The sequence below is a fragment of the Phacochoerus africanus genome, chromosome 16 (assembly GCF_016906955.1).
Source record: "Phacochoerus africanus isolate WHEZ1 chromosome 16, ROS_Pafr_v1, whole genome shotgun sequence".
In the NCBI taxonomy this organism is placed as follows: domain Eukaryota; kingdom Metazoa; phylum Chordata; class Mammalia; order Artiodactyla; family Suidae; genus Phacochoerus; species Phacochoerus africanus.
In genome coordinates, this window is record NC_062559.1 from 52,366,599 (window position 1) to 52,378,887 (window position 12,289).

At 46.4% G+C, this 12,289-nt stretch overlaps 1 protein-coding gene across 1 annotated transcript in view; it reads left to right on the forward strand.

Moving 5' to 3' along the window:
- The window catches only part of GLI3 (GLI family zinc finger 3), a 302,221-nt gene that overhangs the window by 15,698 nt on the left and 274,234 nt on the right, over positions 1-12,289 (forward strand).

Below are 12,289 nucleotides of genomic sequence, written 5' to 3' on the forward strand. Positions count from 1 at the left end.
CCCCTCTGGTAAAAACAGACTGAAAAAGTTAAGGGGAACCTCCACTTCCTTTCCCCGCTTTTTGACTCTCCAAAGCCAGCGGTGCCTTGGCTTTTTGTAGATTTCATAGCTACTCTGGTGAATTGCAACTCCGCTTTGTCACCTGGCCTTGGGAAGAATGGGCAGGACCTTTCTCCCAGCCCTGGCCGCTGCCTCCCTGGGTATGGATTTGCATCTGGCCTGCTCCCAGCCTGCTCCCTCCTGCCTGTGGCTTTGTATTTTATTTATTCTAAGAGAGACTTGACTAGGTTGATTTCCAATTTTTGACATGCAGTTGGAGGGTCAGAATGTGCTTTGGAAGGTTACAGCCCAGAACTGTCTGCCGCAAGGGCACACAGCCCGTAAAAATGCTGCGCCTGCTGCTCGTATGTTCTTACCCCAAGTTATCAGTGTCCACTGCTGGCTTGACCTTTCGAGGCAAAGGGCTGGCATTAAACTTGTTGGCTAATGAGTCCCGTAACAACCCATTAGGAGATCTATTTATGTCTGAGTTAAAATAATGACTTGGCTTTACATACATGTGAAAATATGTCTGTATTTCTCCCTTGATTTGTGTCTTTCAAGTCGGGACTAGAGTTTATTTTAATGGAGCTGGATATTTGCATTATTCTTCCAACGGAGTTACAGAAGGCATATTTTCTCCTGAGAAAAGCAGCCTGAGGCCTTTGCTGCTTTTCTCTGGGATTTATAAAAATTAGACACGTTTTATTATTTGAGAAACAGAGTCCAAATATGCCGTGCAGGTGATTTGGTCATTTCAATGGCAATTTTGTAGGAATAATCACTTTCTGAATATTATGCTTCATGAAACATCAACTTTTGGTTATTTTTATAGCGGGGTGTGTGTGTGTGTGTGTGTGTGTGTGTGAGGGAGGGAGCGTGTGCACTCGTGTGTGCCTGAGAACAGGCAAGGAGTGTGAGCTAGTAGAAACCAATGCCACACTGCCTGGAGCCTCCTAAGCCACTGTCGTTTCTGTGAATTTCAGCAGAGTGACAACAGCGATCTCTTTTTGGGAAGGTGCTGCCACTTCTGCTAGTCCAACGTCTGGACGCGAGATGGGCAGGTTTTTGGTGCTGCTGTGTTTCTCTTGAGCCACTCTGACCACAAGTTCAAGTTCTCATTAATCCGCTTAGGGCGACCAAGAGCAGAACTAACCTAATCAGCCCATGGCAGCCAGAAAGCCACTGGGAAACAGTAGCTAAGGAAGGAGCAGTCATGATTCACAAAAGTTAGTCCTCGAGGAGTTCCAGGATCAGTGTCTGTGCAGCGTGAGGACGCAGGTTCGATCCCCGGCTGGCATAGTGGGTTAAGGATCTGGCATTGCTGCCACTGAGGTATAGGTAGCAACTGTGGCTGGGATCTGATCCCTGGCCCGGGAACTCCATATGCTGCAGGGTGGCCAGAAAAGAAAAAAAAAAAATTAGTCCTCGAGTCCAGAATAACCACGGAGCTGACTCTGAAGGCAAACTCTACAGTCTGGGTCCCTGAAGCACACGTGCCCAACCCCCAAATGGGTGTGAGACCCGTCCTGTTTGGGGGTAAAAGCTTATTAGTCAGGTTTGCGGGGCTCATGCCTGAATGACAGCTGTCCCAGAATCCTGTGAGCTCTGATCATTTCTTCAGTGTTCTATTTCTTGTAAGGGATTTATAGTTCTTTTTATTTGGGATAACATAAAAACCCAACCAAATAAAGGAAAATGGAGGTGATGTTTTTAAAATAAACATGAGAGAGTTCCCGTTGTGGCTCCATGGGTTAAGAACTCGACACAGTGTCCGTGAAGATGTGGGTTCGATCCCTGGCCTGGGTCAGTGGCTTAAGGGTTCAGCATTGCCTCAAGCTGCAGTGTAGGTTGCAGATGAGGCTGGGATCTGGTGTTGCTGTGGCTGTGGCTGTGGCGTAGGCCTGCAGCTGCAGCTCTGATTGGACCCCAGCCCAGAACTTCCATAGGCCCCAGGTGTGGCCATAAAAAGAAAATAGATACAATGCAATAAAATAAACATCAGTGGCAGTCCTGCTGGAAGATTCCAGGAAAACCAGTAAACAAGTTTAAAGATGATGGGGGAAAAAGAAAGACACAGGAAAATAAACATTTTTCTTTGTGATTGCTTTACATAAGCAATGCTAATAATTGTATATATATATATATTTTTTAAACAAAGCTCTCTGCAGGATTCACCTGACTCGTTCAGAGTCTCTTTATGGCCCCGGGATCATGCTCGGGAGGTGGAATGGCCCAGCTTCTTTGTCCTGCCAGATTCTACCTGGTGTCATGCCCCTCCTCTGGGTTCTTTGGCCTGGGTTTGGTTTGGTTTTTAGAGCTGGTGCGGTGCAGGCTTTCCAGGATTGGCACACTTGTCTCGGCCATGGTCATCCATCTGTCTGTGGTGTCCCCCTTTCTGTCTTTCCTCTGCAGACACTTCAGAAGTGCTTGGATAGGAGTTCCCACCATGGGTCAGTGGAAGGAATCTGACTAGCATCCTTGAGGATGCAGGTTCAATCCCTGGCCTTGCTCAGAGGGTTGAGGATCCAGCATTGCCATGAGCTGTGGAGTAGTTTGTAGACGCAGCTTGGATCTGCCGTGGCTGTGGCTATGGTGTAGGCCAGTGACTGTGATTCAACCCCTAGCCTGGGAACCTCCATATGCTGTGGATGCAGCCCTAAAAAGACCAAAAAAAAAAAAAAAAAGTGTTTGGATACTTCCACTGAGGCTACTCACAACAACAACAAATTAAAATTATTTGGATCCTATAATAGGCAGTGCCAATTGCTACTGTGTCCAGGGGGTTCTTGGGCCTTCCGTACAAAGCACTGAAATTCAGAGATACGCAAATGAACAATTAAAAACAAGTTCGGCACCAAGATGCATTCTGGAGGAAACCTATGGATTTTCTCTCCCGTCCCAAATTTCAAGATTAAAGTAAGACAGACCAAAACGTTTTCTTATTGGTGCTGTTGTTAGGTTGACTTAATTAACTTTTCCAGCCATTAGGAGCTGCCGTTTGCTCTTGGTTGTGAACCTTCCTGCCAAACCACGTACATTCCTCTGCATGTCCTTGCAGATCTGTTTTCTTACTTTTCTCAGCTGAGTATGTGCTCGTAGAATCACAGCTGCCTGGAGTTTTGTCTAAGCACACACATACACACAACTAAAAAGTATGGTTCAGAAACTTTGAACAGCATTTTAAGGAAGGATTGGCCTCTGAACAGTGAAATTTAAAATAACACGAGCTGTTCTAAATCCTGTGTGGCTAAGACACAGCCAAGGTGATTTTTGGAACATTTAAAAACCTGTATCAATGTATGAAGCCTTCAATACTCTTACCCAGGTACCAGATGATTTTCCGTTGCAGTACTGTTTATTAAACATAAATGGCAAAAGTGAAGACATTTAGTTTTCTGACTATTTGTTCAGTGCATTTGCCATTTAAATGTCTGTTTTTAGCATCATGGCAAATGTCTTACAGGTGACAGTGTCTTTCACGTGTAAAGTGTGCTCTCAGGTCTTAGATGTCATTGTTTACTCAAAAAATCTCTAAATCTGGGCGTTCCCACCATGGCACAGTGGGTTAGGAATCCAGCTACTGTGGCTCAGGTCCATCCTGGGCCTGGTGCACTGGATTAAAGGATCTGGTGTTGCCACAGCTGTGCCATAGCTTGCAGCTGCTGCTTGGTTTCACTACCTGGCCCAGGAACTTGCATGTGCAGTGAGTGCAAAAACCAAACCAAACCAAACCAAACCAAACCAAACACCCTCTAAATCTGCTAATATGCCAGTTTTTTAGTTTTTCGTTTTAGCTTAGGTAAAATGCCTTAATAATCTACTTCTGGCATGGATTCATTACTTTCCAAGCTACATGTTGTGTTTTGTAAATAATAAACATTTTTTTTAATCTAGATGCCACCAATGTATGACACATTGTCATTGTCCTTTAAAATTTTTTCAGTAACTTGCAAATACTGACTTTTCAATTGGAAGTGTTTTGTCTCCTTTTTGACCTATGGTTTTTTTTTTTTTTTTTTAAAGGAGAAATCTGATATTTCTGATTAAAGTGCTACTCTGCTTTAAAAAAGAAAGCAGGAGTTCCCGTTGTGGCGCAGTGGTTAACGAATCCGACTAGGAACCATGAGGTTGCGGGTTTGGTCCCTGCCCTTGCTCAGTGGGTTAACGATCCGGCGTTGCCGTGAGCTGTGGTGTAGGTTGCAGACGCGGCTCGGATCCCGCGTGGCTGTGGCTCTGGCGTAGGCCGGTGGCTGCGGCTCCGATTCGACCCCTAGCCTGGGAACCTCCATATGCCGTGGGAGCGGCCCAAGAAATAGCAAAAAGACAAAAAAAAAAAAAAGAAAGCAGCTACTAATAAACATATGTAGGTCCTGGTCTTGGGACCTTTGATCTGATCTAATAGTTTTAGGGAATATACCTTAAAGTGATAGAAAGCAGAAATTGTTGCCCTAATTGTGATGCAAGATGAAACCAAAGTTGATAGATTAATAATGGAGAGGAAGTTATCTGTTCACTTTGATTCAAAAAGAAGGGCTTGGTACAAAAAATATTCTTGGAGGTTTCTAAGGCAAAGTGTTGTGGTCTGCAAATACGTAGGATTTTTTTTTCTTTTTCTTTTTTTTTTTTTACTTTAACTTTTGGTTACTTCCTGGAATTGGAATTTTTCTTTGAAACTGTCCCATACCTCCTGTGTGTGTTAATTGGGATATCTGCTGGTCTCCAGGCTAGGAGGAAGATGGCTTAGAATTTTGTTGAGAGTTCAGAATTCATTGGCCATTCACTGCCAAGATCTCTTGTCTCCTAGGTCTTCTTTTTTTTTCCTTTTTAGGGCCATGCCCATGGCACATGGAAGTTCCCAGGCTGGGGATGTGTCATTGGAGCTGCAGCTGCTGGCCTTTGCCACAGCCACAGCCACAGCCACAGCCAGGCTGGATCCGAGCTGAGTTTGTGACCTATACCGCAGTTTCTGGCCCCATCAGAGCCTCAACCCACGGAGCAGTCCAGGGATCTAACCCATGCCTCATAGATACCAGTCAAGTTCATTACTGCTGAGCCACAGTGGGAACTCCTCCTTGGCCTTTTTTATAGTAAGAGTTTATGTTTTACCTACTTCTATGCAGAAATGGATGGACAGTTCATGCCAGAAAGCCAGCAGGTTGTGAGTTTTAGGTTTCCTGTCCCTTCGGATGCTAAATCCCTTTTTTGGGGCCACATTCCATTTCCCAGCACAAGACTGATGAACAGATGGATGGAGAGGACGTTCAGATAACACGGTTTCACACTGTAGGGTGCCGGATAGGCGCACGCCTGTGGTTTGGGCCGAAAGGTTGGGCTGAGTTCTGGCAACACCAGGGCCTAGTTGTGTGAGCGTGGGCACGTTCGCTTCGCAGAGTCTCAGTTTCGCAAGATACGAACTAGATCCACTTCACGGCATCTCCAGGAGGATTCAGTGAGGCAGAGCCGGTCCCCTTTTGTGGTCCTGCGCACAGTAAGAGCTTAGCAAATGTCAACCATTGTTACTGGGACAAAGCCTGGGGATGAGTTAAGTGCTGTGACTCCAACACAAGAAGGATTGGCTTTTCAGGAAAATACACATGCATGTTGAAATGAAGGGGAAAAACTGTTGGGCCAAAGTGGTTTTGAATTTGCTGGACGCTGTCTGCAAACTGGTTCAGGATGTTGGCAAATCCCCGGAGTGACCATGTTTACACGTCTTCAGGGAGGATGGATTGAAAACAGTCACAGGTCTGTACCTTCCTGCTGACGCCTTCTGAAGCCGGAACACAGGGAAGGTCATTTGGAGACCACTTATGTTGATTTCTTTAACCTTGAAAACTAACATTGCTTATAGGTCTTCATGGTAGAAGCAGCCTCTAGCCGGTCTTCTTCTTGAGTCTTTTTTGGGGATAAACTCTTTCTTTTCCGGTTAGTGATCCTTGTTGATAGGGTCGTTTGCGCTGTATTAGGGTTACGGTGAAGGCTTTTAAAAAGAGCCTTCGGGGAGTTCCCGTCGTGGCGCAGTGGTTCACGAATCCGACTAGGAACCATGAGGTTGCGGGTTCCGTCCCTGCCCTTGCTCAGTGGGTTAAGGATCGGGCGTTGCCGTGAGCTGTGGTGTAGGTTGCAGACGCGGCTCGGATCCCGAGTTGCTGTGGCTCTGGCGTAGGCCGGTGGCTACAGCTCCGATTGGACCCCTAGCCCGCGAACCTCCATATGCCGCGGGAGCGGCCCAAGAAATAGCAACAACAACAACAACAAAGACAAAGACAAAAGACAAAAAAAAAAAGAGCCTTCGGGTTTTTCAGCCAACTCATGATGAATAATCTGATTCTTTTAAGAGCCCCGACCTCCTTGAGCTCCAGACCTGAGCCCTCGTCTGGCTTTGGCTGCGTCTCCCACCTTTCCTGCAGTCCCCCAGGCTTGAACCCGCACGGTCACCTTTGACCCCTCCCTCCCTCAGCCTTCCCGTGGGTCCTCCCCGTTCGGAGGTCCTGGTAGGTTTTCCTCTGTAATTATTCACCCAAGTGTCTCTTTGGGCCACCCTACCCACGATGCCATTTCAGACCTCACCGCCTCATGCCCGGCCAAGGGAAGTAAACCATCCCATCGCTCTGCCCTGATGCACGGAGTTGCCCCTGCCCAGTTAGTCTTTTCACCGGTCTGCTTTGGCCGTGCTCCTACTCTAGAACCTTCTTCAGTGAGTCCCAGCTCCTTAGAAAGTTCAAAACCCGTCGCTTCATACCGAGCGATCTTGCAGAATCTCGCCCCCGTCTGCCTCTGCCATCCGACCTGCTGCGACTCTGCTTTCCCACCCGTCCCCTGCGCTTCCGCCAACCTGCTGGGCTCCCGGGCTTCGCTCGGGCTGTTGCTCCGTAACTGGTTTCCCCCAGAGCAGTGCGCGTTGCGTGTCTGCTTCTTCCCCAGTGTGACCGTGCCTGCCATCTCTTTCTCCGTATCAGCTGGTGCCCTTCGGGGAACGACCTAATGACACCGGATTTGGGGGGTATTTTATTTTTTGTTATTTTAATCAATAGACTCTTATTGTCTGTTGAGTTGGAAGTTTCGGGTTTGCAGAAGACTCGAACAGAAAGCACAGAGAGGTCCTGGACACCCGCTCTCCCCCACTGACCCCGCTTCCCCTATTATTAACGTGTTGTTAGTGGGGTACATTTGTTGCAGTGTGATGAACTAATATTGATACGGGATGATGAATTACGGTCCTGTGGTTGCCTTCAAGATCCATTCCTTGTGGTGTGTGTGTCCTGTGGGTTTTGACAAATGTATCATGTCACGTAGCTGCCATTACCATGTCCTGCAGAAGCGTTGGGCTCCTAAAACTGCCCCGATTCTTCCTCCCTCCCCTCTTCTGCATGACTCTGGAAACCTTTGGAGTGAAGCATCTAGTTTGTCTTTTCCCTGCCCCCACCCAACTCCCCTTCAACGTTTTGAGCCCAGAGGGCCCCAAGCTGCACAGGATACAGAGCTGCCCAAACTTTCCTTGGCTCGGTGGGCCAGGAGGCACTTGTAGCACAGCAGTAGTGTGGAGGCCACGGTACGAACTCTGGTTCTGCCACTTTATTGCTGTGTGACCTTGGGCTAATCACTTCACCTCTCTGAGTCTGATAGAATAAGTACCCAAACATGGGTTCTCTTCTTAGTAGCAGTGATGATAATAGCCTCTTCTGGATATAAGTGGGCAGGATTTAATGCACTGACACTTTCATCGCCTTTCAACCCAACATCATTTGTTAATTTATGTGCATTAATCTGGTTGAGAGAGGGAGTATTGTCTTACAGAAAATTCTTTTTTGTGTGTCTTTTTTTTTTTGCCTTTTTTTAGGGCCGTACTCGCGGCATCTGGAGGTTCCCAGGCTAGGGGTCCAATTGGAGCCACAGCTGCCAGCCTACACCACAGCCACAGCCACAAAGGATCCTTAACCCACTGAGCGAGGCCAGAGATCAAACCCGCATCCTCATGGATGCCACTTGGGTTCGCTAATGCTGAGCCACAATGGGAACTCCTGTCCTAGAGAAAATTCTTAAAACGTGACGGTCAGCAGGACCGTCAGGGACGAGGGGACGGTAGACTGGGTGTCAGGAGACAGAACCTCCAATCCCTGGCCCTGAAATTGGCACAGGTTGGACTTAACAACTCAAGTGCTTTTTGGGTCTACTTCTCATTCATAAACATCCCTTCATATTATGGGATTAAATCAGTAATTCTGTGCTAATGGGGTTCCTTGAGGGCAAGGCTGATTTTTTTTTTTTTTTTTTGCATGTGGAAGTTGTCAGGCCAGGGATCAAACCCTCACTGCAGCAGTGACCCAAGCCACAGCAGGGACAATGCTGGTCATTAACCGCCTGAGCCACCAGGGAACTCCCAAAGGCTGCTGTTTTTCCTCTTATGTCAAGCTGTTGGAGTTCTCCTCCAAAAGAACAATTCTTGGGTGCTCCTAGGAATCAGAAGTACATCTTAATCCCATCTTGCCACCGTTTGGCAGACCTGGGCGTGGAAGGATGCCCCAGCATCATGTGTTCCGCTTGTGGAAAGTGTCCAGTGATGTGGGTATTTCACATTTCCAGACATAAACTGGCCAGGTTCAGAAACAGCAACCACAGAGTGGAAGTTCAAGGCCAAAATAGTGCTGGTGGCAGGATGGTCTCTCCCCTCCAGGTACCACCCTGAGCCCCAGTGTGGGGGGAGGCCTTCTGGCCCAGGCTGTTTGCAGCATGGAAGGCTGGAGGATGCTGCCCTGAGCCCGAGGGAACCACGAGGGTCCCAGGCAGAGAAGGAGCTGGGTGACGGTGAAAGCGTTTTCATGGAAATCCTGCCAAATCCATCGGCTATGATTTTTACTTATTCTAAAAACAGCATCATTCACTTTTTGAGGTGTACAGTTCTATGAGTTTTGACACAGCCGTAAAGTCTGGTAACTACCCCCCCGATCAAGACACAGAACAGTTCTAGCCCCCGCCCAACCCCAAATTTTGACCCGTACTTGTTTTTTTAAAACTCAGTGTCATGATAGTTGCCTTATGAGTCACCCATAATAATAGAAAGCACTAGGACTACAGGAGCTGCTTGATATTAGGGGGGTTTTGGTTTGTTTTTTAAAAAAATCCCTGGTTTTTGTATCCCATTTGCTATACTCACTGTTAGTTTTTTTTTTTTTCTTCCTATCAACATACTTCATATTGAATTAGTACTAAAACTAACATGTTCTTTAAAAACTGGCCAGAGCTATATAAGCTCCTGTCTCTGCCTGTCTGAGTCTTTTTTGAGTCCCCAGTCAATATATTGTTTCCCTTTAGGCCCATTTAAAATGCCATTGGATACTTAAAACGGCAAGACAGCCGTCCTAGTGACGGCTTTTTTGGTCCTTGTTTTGCTACTTTGCATGAATTGCAGGAGAGGGTTAGAGTCAGAACGTTTCATGCAGCTCGAACCTGGAAGAAAAATACCAAAGGCTTTGTTAAGTCTTTCTTTCTTTCTTTTTTTTTTCATCCTTCTTTTTGCCTTTATTTCTATAGTTAGGACTTCATCTCCAGTGGGGGAAATTTTTATATAAAAGTTATTCCTCCTCTGACTTCGGCTGCTGGATTTTTTTTTTTCCCTTTTCTACTCTTTTTTTTTTTTTTTTTTCCTTTCTTTGACTCTTTCCTCTTCTTGGGCTCTTCCTTTTTTTTTTTTTTTTTCCCTCCCCTTTAGTTGTAGAAAGTTGAGTTCCATCCCAATTATTAAATCTTAGGAGACCATTCCCACATGGTTCCGTAAATGGTAGCTTCATCCTGCGTTCTTTCATCTCTTCCCCTGCTCTCTGGCTTGACAGTTGAAAAGGTCTGACTGTGCCACACAATGGTTTGATTGGTTTCTCTGGGGGGGACTTTTCCCTGCCTCATCACTCGCCAGGCAGGTGGACCAGAAAGTCTCTTGATTCTTTTGTTGCCTCTCCAAGTCCGAGGTCTTTGACTGAATAAATCCGCCGTCATGGGATAATTTGCTAAAAAGAGCCTGAAAGATGCAAGAGAAAAGCCTCCCGACTTGGGTGCTGCATTAATGAAATAACGGGGCCTTGGTGTTTGCAATTGAAAAATCACCAGGCCTGCCATGGGTGGAGACGGGCTTCTTTTATTTCCCATGATAAACTTTTAGTTCTATCATTTAAAGTATGCCTAGCTCTTTGCTGGCCTGCCTGCCGGAGTGTGTGTCTTTGCATTTGTCCCCATGCAAAATGCAGGGACAGCCCTGTCCGGCTGAAAGCCATTTGGGTGCTGTGTCTAGTTAGTCATTAGATTATTACTAGTGGATGGAAAGAATTCCATATGACAGGACTAAGGTTGAGTTAACACAGGACGAAAAGTAATTTACAGATAGGCTGTCCCCAGCCATCTTTGTAGCCCCTGATAAGGTTTCATTTCAGAATGGATAGGCGACATTTCCACTTACGGCCCATTCTGCGACATCTGTGATAACAGCTTCTGGATCCTAATTGAAATTGGTTTCAAAATGGATTTTCACTTTTCTCTGTCTGTGGAAAATATTGAATGGACTCAGAGCTGCCACAGAGAACCCCAGACCTCGGAAAATGGAGCGGGAAGCTAGGATCATCTTTCATAACAGTGTCGATGATATGACAGTTTTGTTATCTGTCTTATTAATGAAATCATTGATCACCTGATGAGGGAGATAATAAACCACATTCCGCTCCGTGTTCGCGAAGCTCAATTAGATGCTATTACAAATGGGGGGGGGGGGCGAAAACAAACAACATGGGACTAAAGTAGTGAAAGGGTGGCGCCAACTTTTCCTTCCCAGAGGGCCCTTTGCAGGTCCGCACGTTCCGAATGATCGAAGCCCATGCGTTTGGAAATGATGGAAGGCAGCCCTCGTGCCTAAGACTTGTCTTTTTGACTGATGCCGAGTCACTGGCCTCCTCGGGAAAGACCTGTTAAGTGAAATGCAGAAGTAGAAAGGGACGTTCTGAATGAAGGGCTTCGTGATGGGGCGGATGGAGAAAAAAGCCAAAAGATGCCCGGATCTTTTCCTCTCCTGGGGGCGAAGGGAGCTGGGGCTTGTCCTGGTGGACTGGTGGGCAGGCAAAGACCAAACGGAAAGAAACGTAGCTTATGGTCCGGTCCTCTCTTCAAGCGTTTGGGGGATCCTGGGAAGATGGGAATTAGGTTTGGGTTTAACGAGGTGGCTCTATTGTGTGGTGTTGGGCTGCTTTGGAATGGACCCTCTGTTCCCCTCGGAGGGGGGGGAGAGACCCCCGTGGCGTCTCAGGTTTCACGGTGAATTGTATTCCTAGGTGTTTCTCCATCCGCAGAGCCAGCAAGGATCAATCCAGTCCCATCTGAGCTTGAAAGAGGAGCTGTGATCAAAGGCTCTAATGATGTCGCTATCTCCGGTGATTGATTAGGAACAGGAGTTCTGGAGAAGTCTACCTTTTCCTTATCACTTCCAATTCATTAGTGTCGCCCATGAGGGTGGCTAGCTCTTCGTTTCTGCAAAATTGCGGAAGTGCATGATGTAGAAAATAGTGTATTTTTCTTCTGGATCTGTCTATATCTATTTTGAAGTTTATTGGAACCACGGGTTCCTTTTATAGGCAACTTCCCCCTTAAGTATATGCTGCCACGAAATAGAACTCAGCTGTATCAATGGAGTCCGTGGTTTGGAGTTTGAATCAGGACAGAATTTGAGAGTGAAAACCTTTCCATTGTTTTCAAAGCAGTGGAATCATGGAGGGTAATTCCCTGTTAGGTAAACGTGAAAAGTATTGAAGTGTTTTATCAGTACCTGGGAAATTTAGGGTTTTAAGATTTTTTTTTTAAAGTCCTTTTCGTTATTTTTATGGAATGATCTGCCATTTTCCCTCTTGCCTTTCAAAAAGAAAAACATAGGCATTTCATGCCAAGAGGTGACAAATCTTACAACCGGGGAAGATGCAACTTGCAAGAAAAATTAAAAAAAAAAAAAAAAACAAAAACAAAGCAGAGGGCCCGAGAGCTCTCCGCCTGGAACTGCTCTTGACTGGACTATAGCTCTTGGCTTAGATCCACCCAGAGTTGGGATTGATTGCAAAAGCATTGGAAAAAATGCTGTGTTGGAAGACTCTGCAGCCCACGAAAGACAAGTTGAAGGGAAGATGGAGAATGTGAATTATTATCGAAGCTGCTGCTCCCGTCTTGGGTTTGCTGTGGGTGGACTATGGCTTCGTGCTTGCTTATATAGCCAATTCCTTTC